Source organism: Watersipora subatra, chromosome 10, assembly GCF_963576615.1.
Source record: "Watersipora subatra chromosome 10, tzWatSuba1.1, whole genome shotgun sequence".
NCBI lineage: Eukaryota > Metazoa > Bryozoa > Gymnolaemata > Cheilostomatida > Watersiporidae > Watersipora > Watersipora subatra.
This window is the reverse complement of record NC_088717.1, coordinates 48761196-48778011: the sequence shown is the minus strand read 5'-3', so window position 1 is coordinate 48778011 and position 16816 is coordinate 48761196. Positions and strand designations below refer to the sequence as shown.

General features: G+C 37.7%; 17 non-coding genes across 17 annotated transcripts; all 17 read right to left on the bottom strand.

The window, feature by feature from the left end:
* Nucleotides 1–933: 933 nt before the first annotated feature.
* Nucleotides 934–1007, bottom strand: Trnai-aau (transfer RNA isoleucine (anticodon AAU)). Its single transcript has one exon. It is a non-coding gene; the product is annotated as a tRNA-Ile (tRNA).
* Nucleotides 1008–2818: 1811 nt separating this feature from the next.
* Nucleotides 2819–2892, bottom strand: Trnai-aau (transfer RNA isoleucine (anticodon AAU)). Its single transcript has one exon. It is a non-coding gene; the product is annotated as a tRNA-Ile (tRNA).
* Nucleotides 2893–3561: 669 nt separating this feature from the next.
* Trnai-aau (transfer RNA isoleucine (anticodon AAU)) lies at nucleotides 3562–3635 on the bottom strand. Its single transcript has one exon. It is a non-coding gene; the product is annotated as a tRNA-Ile (tRNA).
* Nucleotides 3636–4309: 674 nt separating this feature from the next.
* Nucleotides 4310–4383, bottom strand: Trnai-aau (transfer RNA isoleucine (anticodon AAU)). The gene has a single exon. It is a non-coding gene; the product is annotated as a tRNA-Ile (tRNA).
* Nucleotides 4384–4688: 305 nt separating this feature from the next.
* Trnai-aau (transfer RNA isoleucine (anticodon AAU)) lies at nucleotides 4689–4762 on the bottom strand. The gene has a single exon. It is a non-coding gene; the product is annotated as a tRNA-Ile (tRNA).
* A 1406-nt stretch (nucleotides 4763–6168) lies between these two features.
* On the bottom strand, nucleotides 6169–6242 carry Trnai-aau (transfer RNA isoleucine (anticodon AAU)). Its single transcript has one exon. It is a non-coding gene; the product is annotated as a tRNA-Ile (tRNA).
* Nucleotides 6243–7684: 1442 nt separating this feature from the next.
* On the bottom strand, nucleotides 7685–7758 carry Trnai-aau (transfer RNA isoleucine (anticodon AAU)). The gene has a single exon. It is a non-coding gene; the product is annotated as a tRNA-Ile (tRNA).
* Nucleotides 7759–10669: 2911 nt separating this feature from the next.
* On the bottom strand, nucleotides 10670–10743 carry Trnai-aau (transfer RNA isoleucine (anticodon AAU)). The gene has a single exon. It is a non-coding gene; the product is annotated as a tRNA-Ile (tRNA).
* A 674-nt stretch (nucleotides 10744–11417) lies between these two features.
* On the bottom strand, nucleotides 11418–11491 carry Trnai-aau (transfer RNA isoleucine (anticodon AAU)). The gene has a single exon. It is a non-coding gene; the product is annotated as a tRNA-Ile (tRNA).
* Nucleotides 11492–11796: 305 nt separating this feature from the next.
* Trnai-aau (transfer RNA isoleucine (anticodon AAU)) lies at nucleotides 11797–11870 on the bottom strand. Its single transcript has one exon. It is a non-coding gene; the product is annotated as a tRNA-Ile (tRNA).
* A 669-nt stretch (nucleotides 11871–12539) lies between these two features.
* Trnai-aau (transfer RNA isoleucine (anticodon AAU)) lies at nucleotides 12540–12613 on the bottom strand. The gene has a single exon. It is a non-coding gene; the product is annotated as a tRNA-Ile (tRNA).
* A 1054-nt stretch (nucleotides 12614–13667) lies between these two features.
* Trnai-aau (transfer RNA isoleucine (anticodon AAU)) lies at nucleotides 13668–13741 on the bottom strand. Its single transcript has one exon. It is a non-coding gene; the product is annotated as a tRNA-Ile (tRNA).
* Nucleotides 13742–14038: 297 nt separating this feature from the next.
* Nucleotides 14039–14112, bottom strand: Trnai-aau (transfer RNA isoleucine (anticodon AAU)). Its single transcript has one exon. It is a non-coding gene; the product is annotated as a tRNA-Ile (tRNA).
* Nucleotides 14113–14417: 305 nt separating this feature from the next.
* On the bottom strand, nucleotides 14418–14491 carry Trnai-aau (transfer RNA isoleucine (anticodon AAU)). Its single transcript has one exon. It is a non-coding gene; the product is annotated as a tRNA-Ile (tRNA).
* Nucleotides 14492–15164: 673 nt separating this feature from the next.
* On the bottom strand, nucleotides 15165–15238 carry Trnai-aau (transfer RNA isoleucine (anticodon AAU)). The gene has a single exon. It is a non-coding gene; the product is annotated as a tRNA-Ile (tRNA).
* Nucleotides 15239–15543: 305 nt separating this feature from the next.
* Trnai-aau (transfer RNA isoleucine (anticodon AAU)) lies at nucleotides 15544–15617 on the bottom strand. The gene has a single exon. It is a non-coding gene; the product is annotated as a tRNA-Ile (tRNA).
* Nucleotides 15618–16672: 1055 nt separating this feature from the next.
* Trnai-aau (transfer RNA isoleucine (anticodon AAU)) lies at nucleotides 16673–16746 on the bottom strand. Its single transcript has one exon. It is a non-coding gene; the product is annotated as a tRNA-Ile (tRNA).
* Between the last annotated feature and the right edge of the window lie 70 nt (nucleotides 16747–16816).

Below are 16816 nucleotides of genomic sequence, written 5' to 3'. Positions count from 1 at the left end.
TGGTCGATTTTCACGCGAGAGGTCACAATTAACTTTAAAAACGATTTCAAGAGAAAATGACCAACACTTTAGATAGTATGAGTTTCATTTAATGATATCCAACTCGTTAGCCTGACACTTTGACCAACAGGGACATTTGATCAGATTAGCAAATAGCGCCTTGAATTAGAAAAGGGACGACTAGACTCTTGACCGATATGGGGCTTGAACCCATGACATTCACTTATTAGACAGACGCTCTAACCAACTGAACTAATCGGCCACATGATGTGGTTGTTCAAAAATTTGATTTCAAAATGAGCTGACTGAATTGTTAGCCAACTTAAGGGTCGATCCAATAGTATTCAGCTCTTTAGACTGACATTTCAAACAACCAAGCGGTTCGGCCATAATTACAAAAGCACTTTGAGTACAAATTCGAAATGAAATGACCAAAATCTTAAATAGCATGAGGCTTCATTCAATGATATCCAACTCATTAGCCTGACACTTTGACCAAGAGGGAACTTTGATCAGATTAGTAAAAAGCGCCTTGAATAGGAAAAGAGAAAACTAAACTGTTGACCGATACGGGGCTCGAACCCATAACATTCAGCTTATTAGACTGACGCTCTAGCCAACTGAGCTAATCAGTCCCAAGATGAGGTTGACCAAATATTTGATTTCAAAATGAGCTGACTGAATTGTTAGCCAACTTAAGGGTCGATCCAATGGTATTCAGCTTTTTAGACTGACATTTCAAACCACTAAGTGATTCGGCCAGAATAACAAAAGAACTTTAAATGCGAATTCGAAATGTGATGACCAAACGTTGAATAGTATAAGGCTTGATTCAATGATTGCCAACTCAGTTGCATGACATTTTGACCAACAGAGAAATTTGATCAGATTAGCAAAAAGCGCCTTGAATTAGAAAAGGGACGACTAGTCTCTTGACCGATGTGGGGCTTGAACCCATGACATTCAGCTTATTAGACTGACGCTCTAACCAACTGAACTAATCGGCCACATGACGTGATTGTCCAAATATTTAAGTTCCAAAGAGCTGACTGAAACGTTAGCCAATTTTGAGGGCGATCCAATAATATTCAGCTTGTTAGACTGACATTTCAAACAACGAAGCGATTCGGCAATAATAACAAATCACTTTGAATACAAGTTCAAATTGAGATTACCAAATCCTTGGGTAGTATAGGGCTTGAGTCAATGATATTCAACCATATTAACATGACCCTTTGACCAACAGAGAAAGTTGATCATATTAGCCAAAAGCGCATTAATTAGTAATTGGAAAAGAGACGACTAAACTGTGTGCCGATATGTGGCTTGAACCCATGATATTCACCTATTAGACTAACACTCTAACCAACTGAGCTAATCGGCCACATGATGTGAATGTCCAAAAAAATAAGTTCAAATGAGCTGACTAAAACGTTAGCCAACTTAAGGGTCGATCCAATGATTTTCAGCTTTTTAGACTGACATTTCGAACCACTAGGTGATTCGGCCAGAATAACAAAAGAACTTTAAATGCGACTTCGAAATGAGATGACCAAAATTGGATAGTATAAGGCTTGGTTCAATGATTGCCAACTCAGTGTCATGACACTCTGACGAACAGGGAAATTTGATCAGATTAGTAAAAAGCGCTTTGAATAGGAAAAGAGACAACTAAACTGTTGTCCAATATGGGGCTCGAACCCATGACATTCAGCTTATTAGACTGACGCTCTAACCAACTGAGCTAATCGGCTACATGATGTCATTGTCCAAAAAAATAAGTTCAAAAGAGCTGACTGAAACGTTAGCCAGTTTTGGGGTCGATCCAATAACATTCAGCTTTTTTGACTGACACTTCAAACAACTAGGCGATTCCGCCAAAATTACAAAATAACTTTAAAAACGATTTCAAAAGAAAATGACAAGCATCTTAGATAGTATGAGGTTTTATTCAATGATATCCAAATCATCTAGCTTGACACTTTGACCAACAGGGAAATTCGATCAAATTAGCAAAAAGACCTTTGAATAGGAATTTGAAAAGAGAAAACTAAAATGTTGGCCAGTATGGGGCTCGAACCCATGACATTCAGCTTATTAGACTGACGTTCTAACCAACTGAGCTAATCGGCCACATGATGTCATTGTCCAAAAAAATAAGTTCAAAAGAGCTGACTGAAACGTTAGCCAGTTTTGGGGTCGATCCAATAACATTCAGCTTTTTCGACTGACACTTCAAACAACTAAGCGATTCTGCCAAAATTACAAAATAACTTTAAAAACGATTTCAAAAGAAAATGAAGAGCATCTTAGATAGTATGAGGTTTTATTCAATGATATCCAAATCATGTAGATTGACACTTTGAGCATCAGGGAAATTCGAACAAATTAGTAAAAAGCCCTTTGAATAGGAATTGGGAAAGAGAAAACTAAAATGTTTGCCATAATGGGGCTCGAACACATGAACATTTAGTTTATTAGACTGACGCTCTAACCAACTGAGCTAATCAGCCACATGATGTGATTGTCCAAAAAAATAAGTTCAAAAGAGCTGACTGAAACGTTAGCCAGATTTGGGGTCGATCCAATAACATTCGCATTTTACGACTGACACTTCAAACAACTAAGCGATTCTGCCAAAATTACAAAATAACTTTAAAAACGATTTCAAAAGAAAATGAAGAGCATCTTAGATAGTATGAGGTTTTATTCAATGATATCCAAATCATCTAGCTTTACACTTTGAGCAACAGGGAAATTCGAACAAATTAGTAAAAAGCCCTTTGAATAGGAATTGGGAAAGAGAAAACTAAAATGTTGGCCAATATGGGGCTCGAACCCATGACATTCAGCTTATTAGACTGACGCTCTAACCAACTAAGCTAATCGGCCACATGATGTCATTGTTCAAAAAAATAAGTTCAAAAGAGCTGACTGAAACGTTAGCCAGTTTTGGGGCCGATCCAATAACATTCGACACTTTACGACTGACACTTCAAACAACTAAGCGATTCTGCCAAAATTACAAATTAACTTTAAAAACGATTTCAAGAGAAAATGACTGACACTTTATATAGTATGAGTTTCATTTAATGATATCCAACTCGTTAGCCTGACACTTTGACCAACAGGGACATTTGATCAGATTAGCAAAAAGCGCCTTGAATTAGAAAAGGGACGACTAGACTCTTGACCGATATGGGGCTGGAACCCATGAATTCACTTATTAGACCGACGCTCTAACCAACTGAACTAATCGGCCACATGATGTGGTCGTACAAAAAATTGATTTCAAAATGAGCTGACTGAATTGTTAGCCAACTTAAGGGTCGATCCAATAGTATTCAGCTCTTTAGACTGACATTTCAAACAACCAAGCGGTTCGGCCATAATTACAAAAGCACTTTGAGTACAAATTCGAAATGAAATGACCAAAATCTTAAATAGCATGAGGCTTTATTCAATGATATCCAACTCATTAGCCTGACACTTTGACCAAGAGGGAACTTTGATCAGATTAGTAAAAAGCGCCTTGAATAGGAAAAGAGAAAACTCAACTGTTGACCAATACGGGGCTCGAACCCATAACATTCAGCTTATTAGACTGACGCTCTAACCAACTGAGCTAATCGGCCACATGATGTGATTGTCCAAATAGTTAAGTTCGAAAGAGCTGACTGAAACGTTAGCCAATTTTGAGGGCGATCCAATAATATTCAGCTTGTTAGACTGACATTTCAAACAACGAAGCGATTCGGCAATAATAACAAATCACTTTGAATACTAGTTCAAATTGAGATTACCAAATCCTTGGGTAGTATAGGGCTTGAGTCAATGATATTCAACCATATTAAAATGACCCTTTGACCAACAGAGAAAGTTGATCAGATTAGCCAAAAGCGCATTGATTAGTAATTGGAAAAGAGACGACTAAACTGTGTGCCGATATGTGGCTTGAACCCATGATATTCACCTATTAGACTAACACTCTAACCAACTGAGCTAATTGGCCACATGATGTGAATGTCCAAAAAAATAAGTTCAAATGAGCTGACTAAAACGTTAGCCAACTTAAGGGTCGATCCAATGATATTCAGCTTTTTAGACTGACATTTCCAACCACTAGGTGATTCGGCCAGAATAACAAAAGAACTTTAAATGCGAATTCGAAATGTGATGACCAAACGTTGAATAGTCTAAGGCTTGATTCAATGATTGCCAACTCAGTTGCATGACATTTTGACCAACAGAGAAATTTGATCAGATTAGCAAAAAGCGCCTTGAATTAGAAAAGGGACGACTAGACTCTTGACCGATATGGGGCTTGAACCCATGACACTCAGCTTATTAGACTGACGCTCTAACCAACTGAGCTAATCGGCCACATGATGTGATTGTCCAAATATTTAAGTTCGAAAGAGCTGACTGAAACGTTAGCCAGTTTTGGGGTCGATCCAATATTGTTCAACTTTTTCGACTGACACTTCAAACAACTAAGCGATTCCGCCATAATTTCAAAATAACTTTAAATACGATTTCAAAAGAAAATGACCAGCATCTCAGATAGTATGAGGCTTCATTCAATGATATTTAGATCATCTAGATTGATACTTTGATCAACAGGGAAATTCGATCAAATTAGCAAAAAGCCTTTTGAATGGGAATTGGAAAAGAGAAAACTAAAATGTTGGCCAGTATGGGGCTCGAACCCATGACATTCAGCTTATTAGACTGACGCTCTAACCAACTGAGCTAATCGGCCACATGATGTCATTGTTCAAAAAAACAAGTTCAAAAGAGCTGACTGAAACGTTAGCCAGTTTTTGGGTCGATCCAATAACATTCGCATTTTACGACTGACACTTCAAACAACTAAGCGATTCTGCCAAATATACAAATTAACTTTAAAAACGATTTCAAGAGAAAATGACCAACACTTTAGATAGTATGAGTTTCATTTAATGATATCCAACTCGTTAGCCTGACACTTTGACCAACAGGGACATTTGATCAGATTAGCAAAAAGCGCCTTGCATTAGAAAAGGGACGACTAGACTCTTGACCGATATGGGGCTTGAACCCATGACATTCACTTATTAGACCGACGCTCTAACCAACTGAACTAATCGACCACATGATGTGGTCGTTCAAAAATTTGATTTCAAAATGAGCTGACTGAATTGTTAGCCAACTTAAAGGTCGATCCAATAGTATTCAGCTCTTTAGACTGACATTTCAAACAACCAAGCGGTTCGGCCATAATTACAAAAGCACTTTGAGTACAAATTCGAAATGAAATGACCAAAATCTTAAATAGCATGAGGCTTCATTCAATGATATCCAACTCATTAGCCTGACACTTTGACCAAGGGGGAACTTTGATCAGATTAGCAGAAAGCGCCTTGCATTAGAAAAGGGACGACTAGACTCTTGACCGATATGGGGCTCGAACCCATAACATTCAGCTTAAAGACTGACGCTCTAACCAACTGAGCTAATCGGCCCCAAGATGAGGTTGTCCAAATATTCGATTTCAAAATGAGCTGACTAAAACGTTAGCCAACTTAAGGGTCGATCCAATGATATTCAGCTTTTTAGACTGACATTTCGAACCACTAGGTGATTCGGCCATAATAACAAAAGAACTTTAAATGCGACTTCGAAATGAGATGACCAAAATTGGATAGTATGAGGCTTGTTTCAATGATTGCCAACTCAGTGTCATGACACTCTGACGAACAGGGAAATTTGATCAGATTAGTAAAAAGCGCTTTGAATAGGAAAAGAGACAACTAAACTGTTGGCCAATATGGGGCTCGAACCCATGACATTCAGCTTATTAGACTGACTCTGCTAATCGGCCACATGATGTGATTGTCCAAATGTTTAAGTTCGAAAGAGCTAACTGAAACGTTAGCCAATTTTGGCGTCGTTCCAATAACATTCAGCTTTTTCGACTGACACTTCAAACAACTAAGCGATTCTGCCATAATTACAAAATAACTTTAAATACGATTTCAAAAGAAAATGACCAGCATCTTAGATAGTATGAGACTTCATTCAATAATATTCAAATCATCTAGCTTTACACTTTGAGCAACATGGAAATTCGAACAAATTAGCAAAAAGCCTTTTGAATAGGAATTGGAAAAGAGAAAACTAAAATGTTGACCAATATGGGGCTCGAACCCATAACATTCAGCTTATTAGACTGGCGCTCTAACCAACTGAGCTAATCGGCCACATGATGTGATTGTCCAAAAAATTAAGTTCAAAAGAGCTGACTGAAACGTTAGCCAGTTTTGGGGTCGATCCAATAACATTCAGCTTTTTCGACTGACACTTCAAACAACTAAGCGATTCTGCCAAAACTACAAAATAACTTTAAAAACGATTTCAAAAGAAAATGAAGAGCATCTTAGATAGTATGAGGTTTTATTCAATGATATCCAAATCATCTACCTTGATACTTTGAGCATCAGGGAAATTTGAACAAATTAGCAAAAAGCCCTTTGAATAGGAATTGGGAAAGAGAAAACTAAAATGTTTGCCATAATGGGGTTCGAACCCATGACATTCAGTTTATTAGACTGACGCTCCAACCAGCTGAGCTAATCGGCCACATGATGTGATTGTCCAAAAAAATAAGTTCAAAAGAGCTGACTGAAACGTTAGCCAGTTTTGGGGTCGATCCAATAACATTCGCATTTTACGACTGACACTTCAAACAACTAAGCGATTCTGCCAAAATTACAAAATAACTTTAAAAACGATTTCAAAAGAAAATGAAGAGCATCTTAGATAGTATGAGGTTTTATTCAATGATATCCAAATCATCTAGCTTGATACTTTGAGCATCAGGGAAATTTGAACAAATTAGCAAAAAGCCCTTTGAATAGGAATTGGGAAAGAGAAAACTAAAATGTTTGCCATAATGGGGTTCGAACCCATGACATTCAGTTTATTAGACTGACGCTCCAACCAGCTGAGCTAATCGGCCACATGATGTGATTGTCCAAAAAAATAAGTTCAAAAGAGCTGACTGAAACGTTAGCCAGTTTTGGGGTCGATCCAATAACATTCGCATTTTACGACTGACACTTCAAACAACTAAGCGATTCTGCCAAAATTACAAAATAACTTTAAAAACGATTTCAAAAGAAAATGAAGAGCATCTTAGATAGTATGAGGTTTTATTCAATGATATCCAAATCATCTAGCTTGATACTTTGAGCATCAGGGAAATTCGAACAAATTAGCAAAAAGCCCTTTGAATAGGAATTGGGAAAGAGAAAACTAAAATGTTTGCCATAATGGGGTTCGAACCCATGACATTCAGTTTATTAGAATGACGCTCTAACCAGCTGAGCTAATCGGCCACATGATGTGATTGTCCAAAAAAATAAGTTCAAAAGAGCTGACTGAAACGTTAGCCAGTTTTGGGGTCGATCCAATAACATTCGCATTTTACGACTGACACTTCAAACAACTAAGCGATTCTGCCAAAATTACAAAATAACTTTAAAAACGATTTCAAAAGAAAATGAAGAGCATCTTAGATAGTATGAGGTTTTATTCAATGATATCCAAATAATCTAGCTTGACACTTTGAGCAACAGGGAAATTCGAACAAATTAGTATAAAGCCCTTTGAATAGGAATTGGGAAAGAGAAAACTAAAATGTTGGCCAATATGGGGCTCGAACCCATGACATTCAGCTTATTAGACTGACGCTCTAACCAACTGAGCTAATCGGCCACATGATGCCATTGTTCAAAGAAATAAGTTCAAAAGAGCTGACTGAAACGTTAGCCAGTTTTTGGGTCGATCCAATAACATTCGCATTTTACGACTGACACTTCAAACAACTAAGCGATTCTGCCAAAATTACAAATTAACTTTAAAAACGATTTCAAGGGAAAATGACCAACACTTTAGATAGTATGAGTTTCATTTAATGATATCCAACTCGTTAGCCTGACACTTTGACCAACAGGGACATTTGATCAGATTAGCAAAAAGCGCCTTGAATTAGAAAAGGGACGACTAGACTCTTGACCGATATGGGGCTTGAACCCATGACATTCACTTATTAGACCGACGCTCTAACCAACTGAACTAATCGGCCACATGATGTGGTTGTTCAAAAATTTGATTTCAAAATGAGCTGACTGAATTGTTAGCCAACTTAAGGGTCGATCCAATAGTATTCAGCTCTTTAGACTGACATTTCAAACAACCAGGCGGTTCGGCCATAATTACAAAAGCACTTTGAGTACAAATTTGAAATGAAATGACCAAAATCTTAAATAGCATGAGGCTTCATTCAATGATATCCAACTCATTAGCCTGACACTTTGACCAAGAGGGAACTTTGATCAGATTAGTAAAAAGCGCCTTGAATAGGAAAAGAGAAAACTAAACTGTTGACCGATACGGGGCTCGAACCCATAACATTCAGCTTATTAGACTGACGCTCTAGCCAACTGAGCTAATCAGTCCCAATATGAGGTTGACCAAATATTTGATTTCAAAATGAGCTGACTGAATTGTTAGCCAACTTAAGGGTCGATCCAATGATATTCAGCTTTTTAGACTGACATTTCAAACCACTAAGTGATTCGGCCAGAATAACAAAAGAACTTTAAATGCGAATTCGAAATGTGATGACCAAACGTTGAATAGTATAAGGCTTGATTCAATGATTGCCAACTCAGTTGCATGACATTTTGACCAACAGAGAAATTTGATCAGATTAGCAAAAAGCGCCTTGAATTAGAAAAGGGATGACTAGTCTCTTGACCGATGTGGGGCTTGAACCCATGACATTCAGCTTATTTGACTGACGCTCTAACCAACTGAGCTAATCGGCCACATGATGTGATTGTCCAAATATTTAAGTTCCAAAGAGCTGACTGAAACGTTAGCCAATTTTGAGGGCGATCCAATAATATTCAGCTTGTTAGACTGACATTTCAAACAACGAAGCGATTCGGCAATAATAACAAATCACTTTGAATACAAGTTCAAATTGAGATTACCAAATCCTTGGGTAGTATAGGGCTTGAGTCAATGATATTCAACCATATTAACATGACCCTTTGACCAACAGAGAAAGTTGATCAGATTAGCCAAAAGCGCATTAATTAGTAATTGGAAAAGAGACGACTAAACTGTGTGCCGATATGTGGCTTGAACCCATGATATTCACCTATTAGACTAACACTCTAACCAACTGAGCTAATCGGCCACATGATGTGAATGTCCAAAAAAATAAGTTCAAATGAGCTGACTAAAACGTTAGCCAACTTAAGGGTCGATCCAATGATTTTCAGCTTTTTAGACTGACATTTCGAACCACTAGGTGATTCGGCCAGAATAACAAAAGAACTTTGAATGCGACTTCGAAATGAGATGACCAAAATTGGATAGTAAAAGGCTTGATTCAATGATTGCCAACTCAGTGTCATGACACTCTGACGAACAGGGAAATTTGATCAGATTAGTAAAAAGCGCTTTAAATAGGAAAAGAGACAACTAAACTGTTGTCCAATATGGGGCTCGAACCCATGACATTCAGCTTATTAGACTGATGCTCTAACCAACTGAGCTAATCGGCTACATGATGTCATTGTCCAAAAAAATAAGTTCAAAAGAGCTGACTGAAACGTTAGCCAGTTTTGGGGTCGATCCAATAACATTCAGCTTTTTCGACTGACACTTCAAACAACTAGGCGATTCTGCCAAAATTACAAAATAACTTTAAAAACGATTTCAAAAGAAAATGACAAGCATCTTAGATAGTATGAGGTTTTATTCAATGATATCCAAATCATCTAGCTTTACACTTTGAGCAACAGGGAAATTCGAACAAATTAGTAAAAAGCCCTTTGAATAGGAATTGGGAAAGAGAAAACTAAAATGTTGGCCAATATGGGGCTCGAACCCATGACATTCAGCTTATTAGACTGACGCTCTAACTAACTGAGCTAATCGACCACGTGATGTCATTGTTCAAAAGAATAAGTTCAAAAGAGCTGACTGAAACGTTAGCCAGTTTTGGGGCCGATCCAATAACATTCGACACTTTACGACTGACACTTCAAACAACTAAGCGATTCTGCCAAAATTACAAATTAACTTTAAAAACGATTTCAAGAGAAAATGACTAACACTTTAGATAGTATGAGTTTCAATTAATGATATCCAACTCGTTAGCCTGACACTTTGACCAACAGGGACATTTGATCAGATTAGCAAAAAGCGCCTTGAATTAGAAAAGGGACGACTAGACTCTTGACCGATATGGGGCTGGAACCCATGACATTCACTTATTAGACCGACGCTCTAACCAACTGAACTAATCGGCCACATGATGTGGTCGTACAAAAAATTGATTTCAAAATGAGCTGACTGAATTGTTAGCCAACTTAAGGGTCGATCCAATAGTATTCAGCTCTTTAGACTGACATTTCAAACAACCAAGCGGTTCGGCCATAATTACAAAAGCACTTTGAGTACAAATTCGAAATGAAATGACCAAAATCTTAAATAGCATGAGGCTTTATTCAATGATATCCAACTCATTAGCCTGACACTTTGACCAAGAGGGAACTTTGATCAGATTAGTAAAAAGCGCCTTGAATAGGAAAAGAGAAAACTCAACTGTTGACCGATACGGGGCTCGAACCCATAACATTCAGCTTATTAGACTGACGCTCTAACCAACTGAGCTAATCGGCCACGTGATGTGATTGTCCAAATAGTTAAGTTCGAAAGAGCTGACTGAAACGTTAGCCAATTTTGAGGGCGATCCAATAATATTCAGCTTGTTAGACTGACATTTCAAACAACGAAGCGATTCGGCAATAATAACAAATCACTTTGAATACGAGTTCAAATTGAGATTACCAAATCCTTGGGTAGTATAGGGCTTGAGTCAATGATATTCAACCATATTAAAATGACCCTTTGACCAACAGAGAAAGTTGATCAGATTAGCCAAAAGCGCATTGATTAGTAATTGGAAAAGAGACGACTAAACTGTGTGCCGATATGTGGCTTGAACCCATGATATTCACCTATTAGACTAACACTCTAACCAACTGAGCTAATCGGCCACATGATGTGAATGTCCAAAAAAATAAGTTCAAATGAGCTGACTAAAACGTTAGCCAACTTAAGGGTCGATCCAATGATATTCAGCTTTTTAGACTGACATTTCCAACCACTAGGTGATTCGGCCAGAATAACAAAAGAACTTTAAATGCGAATTCGAAATGTGATGACCAAACGTTGAATAGTCTAAGGCTTGATTCAATGATTGCCAACTCAGTTGCATGACATTTTGACCAACAGAGAAATTTGATCAGATTAGCAAAAAGCGCCTTGAATTAGAAAAGGGACGACTAGACTCTTGACCGATATGGGGCTTGAACCCATGACACTCAGCTTATTAGACTGACGCTCTAACCAACTGAGCTAATCGGCCACATGATGTGATTGTCCAAATGTTTAAGTTCGAAAAAGCTGACTGAAACGTTAGCCAATTTTGGCGTCGTTCCAATAACATTAAGCTTTTTCGACTGACACTTCAAACAACTAAGCGATTCTGCCATAATTACAAAATAACTTTAAATACGATTTCAAAAGAAAATGACCAGCATCTTAGATAGTATGAGACTTCATTGAATAATATTCAAATCATCTAGCTTGACACTTTGAGCAACATGGAAATTCGAACAAATTAGCAAAAAGCCCTTTGAATAGGAATTGGAAAAGAGAAAACTAAAATGTTGGCCAATATGGGGCTCGAACCCATGACATTCAGCTTATTAGACTGACGCTCTAACCAACTGAGCTAATCGGCCACATGATGTGATTGTCCAAAAAAATAAGTTCAAAAGAGCTGACTGAAACGTTAGCCAGTTTTGGGGTCGATCCAATAACATTCGCATTTTACGACTGACACTTCAAACAACTAAGCGATTCTGCCAAAATTACAAATTAACTTTAAAAGCGATTTCAAGAGAAAATGACCAACACTTTAGATAGTATGAGCTTCATTTAATGATATCCAACTCGTTAGCCTGACACTTTGACCAACAGGGACATTTGATCAGATTAGCAAAAAGCGCCTTGAATTAGAAAAGGGACGACTAGACTCTTGACCGATATGGGGCTTGAACCCATGACATTCACTTATTAGACCGACGCTCTAACCAACTGAACTAATCGGCCACATGACGTGGTGGTTCAAAAATTTGATTTCAAAATGGGCTGACTGAATTGTTAGCCAACTTAAGGGTCGATCCAATGGTATTCAGCTCTTTAGACTGACATTTCAAACAACCAAGCGGTTCGGCCATTTTTACAATAGCACTTTGAGTACAAATTCGAAATGAAATGACCAAAATCTTAAATAGCATGAGGCTTTATTCAATGATATCCAACTCATTAACCTGGCACTTTGACCAAGAGGGAACTTTGATCAGATTAGTAAAAAGCGCATTGAATAGGAAAAAAGAAAACTAAACTGTTGACCGATACGGGGCTCGAACCCATAACATTCAGCTTATTAGACTGACGCTCTAGCCAACTGAGCTAATCGGTCCCAAGATGAGGTTGTCCAAATATTTGATTTCAAAATGAGCTGACTGAATTGCTAGCCAACTTAACGGTCGATCCAATGGTATTCAGCTTTTTAGACTGACATCTCAAACCACTAAGTGATTCGGCCAGAATAACAAAAGAACATTAAATGCGAATTCGAAATGAGATGACCAAACGTTGAATAGTATAAGGCTTGATTCAATGATTGCCAACTCAGTTGCATGACATTTTGACCAACAGAGAAATTTAATCAGATTAGCAAAAAGCGCCTTGAATTAGAAAAGGGACGACTAGACTCTTGACCGCTATGGGGCTTGAACCCATGACATTCAGCTTATTAGACGGACGCTCTAACCAACTGAGCTAATCGGCCACATGATGTGATTGTCCAAATATTTAAGTTCGAAAGAGCTGACTGAAACGTTAGCCAATTTTGAGGGCGATCCAATAATATTCAGCTTGTTAGACTGACATTTCAAACAACTAAGATATTCGGCCATAATAACAAATCACTTTGAATACGAATTCAAATTGAGATTACCAAATCCTTGGGTAGTATAGGGCTTGAGTCAATGATATTCAACCATATTAACATGACCCTTTGACCAACAGGGAAAGTTGATCAGATTAGCCAAAAGCGCATTGATTAGTAATTGGAAAAGAGACGACTAAACTGTTGGCCGATATGTGGCTTGAACCCATGATATTCACCTATTAGACTAACACTCTAACCAACTGAGCTAATCGGCGACATGATGTGAATGTCCAAAAAAATAAGTTCAAAAGAGCTGACTGAAACGTTAGCCAATTTTAGGGTCGATCCAATAACATTCAGCTTTTTCGACTGACACTTCAAACAACTAAGCGATTCTGCCAAAATTACAAAATAACTTTAAATATGATTTCTAAAGAAAATGACCAGCATCTTAGATAGTATGAGGCTTCTTTCAATGATATCCAAATAGTCTAGCTTGACACTTTCACCAACAGGAAAGTTCGATCAAATTAGCAAAAAGCCCTTTGAATAGGAACTGGAAAAGAGAAAACTAAACTGTTGACCGATATGGGGCTCGAACCCATAACATTCAGCTTATTAGACTGACGCTCTAACCAACTGAGCTAATCGGCCCCAAGATGAGGTTGTCCAAATATTCGATTTCAAAATGAGCTGACTAAAACGTTAGCCAACTTAAGGGTCGATCCAATGATATTCAGCTTTTTAGACTGACATTTCGAACCACTAGGTGATTCGGCCATAATAACAAAAGAACTTTAAATGCGACTTCGAAATGAGATGACCAAAATTGGATAGTATAAGGCTTGTTTCAATGATTGCCAACTCAGTGTCATGACACTCTGACGAACAGGGAAATTTGATCAGGTTAGTAAAAAGCGCTTTGAATAGGAAAAGAGACAACTAAACTGTTGGCCAATATGGGGCTCGAACCCATGACATTCAGCTTATTAGACTGACACTCTAACCAACTGAGCTAATCGGCCACATGATGTGATTGTCCAAATGTTTAAGTTCGAAAGAGCTGACTGAAACGTTAGCCAATTTTGGCGTCGTTCCAATAACATTCAGCTTTTTCGACTGACACTTCAAACAACTAAGCGATTCTGCCATAATTACAAAATAACTTTAAATACGATTTCAAAAGAAAATGACCAGCATCTTAGATAGTATGAGACTTCATTCAATAATATTCAAATCATCTAGCTTTACACTTTGAGCAACATGGAAATTTGAACAAATTAGCAAAAAGCCTTTTGAATAGGAATTGGAAAAGAGAAAACTAAAATGTTGACCAATATGGGGCTCGAACCCATGACATTCAGCTTATTAGACGGACGCTCTAACCAACTGAGCTAATCGGCCACATGATGTGATTGTCCAAATATTTAAGTTCCAAAGAGCTGACTGAAACGTTAGCCAATTTTGAGGGCGATCCAATAATATTCAGCTTGTTAGACTGACATTTCAAACAACTAAGGGATTCGGCCATAATAACAAATCACTTTGAATACGAATTCAAATTGAGATTACCAAATCCTTGGGTAGTATAGGGCTTGAGTCAATGATATTCAACCATATTAACATGACCCTTTGACCAACAGAGAAAGTTGATCAGATTAGCCAAAAGCGCATTTATTAGTAATTGGAAAAGAGACGACTAAACTGTGTGCTGATATGTGGCTTGAACCCATGATATTCACCTATTAGACTAACACTCTAACCAACTGAGCTAATCGGCGACATGATGTGAATGTCCAAAAAAATAAGTTCAAATGAGCTGACTAAAACGTTAGCCAACTTAAGGGTCGATCCAATGATATTCAGCTTTTTAGACTGACATTTCGAACCACTAGGTGATTCGGCCAGAATAACAAAAGAATTTTAAATGCGACTTCGAAATGAGATGACCAAAATTGGATAGTATAAGGCTTGATTCAATGATTGCCAACTCAGTGTCATGACACTCTGACGAACAGGGAATTTTGATCAGATTAGTAAAAAGCGCTTTGAATAGGAAAAGAGACAACTAAACTGTTGGCCAATATGGGGCTCGAACCCATGATATTCAGCTTATTAGACTGACACTCTAACCAACTGAGCTAATCGGCCACATGATGTGATTGTCCAAATGTTTAAGTTCGAAAAAGCTGACTGAAACGTTAGCCAATTTTGGCGTCGTTCCAATAACATTCAGCTTTTTCGACTGACACTTCAAACAACTAAGCGATTCTGCCATAATTACAAAATAACTTTAAAAACGATTTCAAAAGAAAATGACCAGCATCTTAGATAGTATGAGACTTCATTGAATAATATTCAAATCATCTAGCTTGACACTTTGAGCAACATGGAAATTCGAACAAATTAGCAAAAAGCCCTTTGAATAGGAATTGGAAAAGAGAAAACTAAAATGTTGGCCAATATGGGGCTCGAACCCATGACATTCAGCTTATTAGACTGACGCTCTAACCAACTGAGCTAATCGGCGACATGATGTGAATGTCCAAAAAAACAAGTTCAAAAGAGCGGACTGAAACGTTAGCCAATTTTAGGGTCGATCCAATAACATTCAGCTTTTTCGACTGACACTTCAAACAACTAAGCGATTCTGCCAAAATTACAAAATAACTTTAAATATGATTTCTAAAGAAAATGACCAGCATCTTAGATAGTATGAGGCTTCTTTCAATGATATCCAAATAGTCTAGCTTGACACTTTCACCAACAGGAAAGTTCGATCAAATTAGCAAAAAGCCCTTTGAATAGGAACTGGAAAAGAGAAAACTAAAATGTTGACAGATATGGGGATCGAACCCATAACATTCAGCTTATTAGACTGACGCTCCAACCAACTGAGCTAATCGGCCCCAAGATGAGGTTGCCCAAATATTCGATTTCAAAATGCGCTAACTAAAACGTTAGCCAACTTAAGGGTCGATCCAATGATATTCAGCTTTTTAGACTGACATTTCGAACCACTAGGTGATTCGGCCAGAATAACAAAAGAATTTTAAATGCGACTTCGAAATGAGATGACCAAAATTAGATAGTATAAGGCTTGATTCAATGATTGCCAACTCAGTGTCATGACACTCTGACGAACAGGGAAATTTGATCAGATTAGTAAAAAGCGCTTTGAATAGGAAAAGAGACAACTAAACTGTTTGCCAATATGGGGCTCGAACCCATGATATTCAGCTTATTAGACTGACACTCTAACCAACTGAGCTAATCGGCCACATGATGTGATTGTCCAAATGTTTAAGCTCGAAAAAGCTGACTGAAACGTTAGCCAATTTTGGCGTCGTTCCAATAACATTCAGCTTTTTCGACTGACACTTCAAACAACTAAGCGATTCTGCCATAATTACAAAATAACTTTAAAAACGATTTCAAAAGAAAATGACCAGCATCTTAGATAGTATGAGACTTCATTGAATAATTTTCAAATCATCTAGCTTGACACTTCGAGCAACATGGAAATTCGAACAAATTAGCAAAAAGCCCTTTGAATAGGAATTGGAAAAGAGAAAACTAAAATGTTGGCCAATATGGGGCTCGAACCCATGACATTCAGCTTATTAGACTGACGCTCTAACCAACTGAGCTAATCGGCCACATGATGTGATTGTCCAAAAAAATAAGTTCAAAAGAGCTGACTGAAACGTTAGCCAGTTTTGGGGTCGA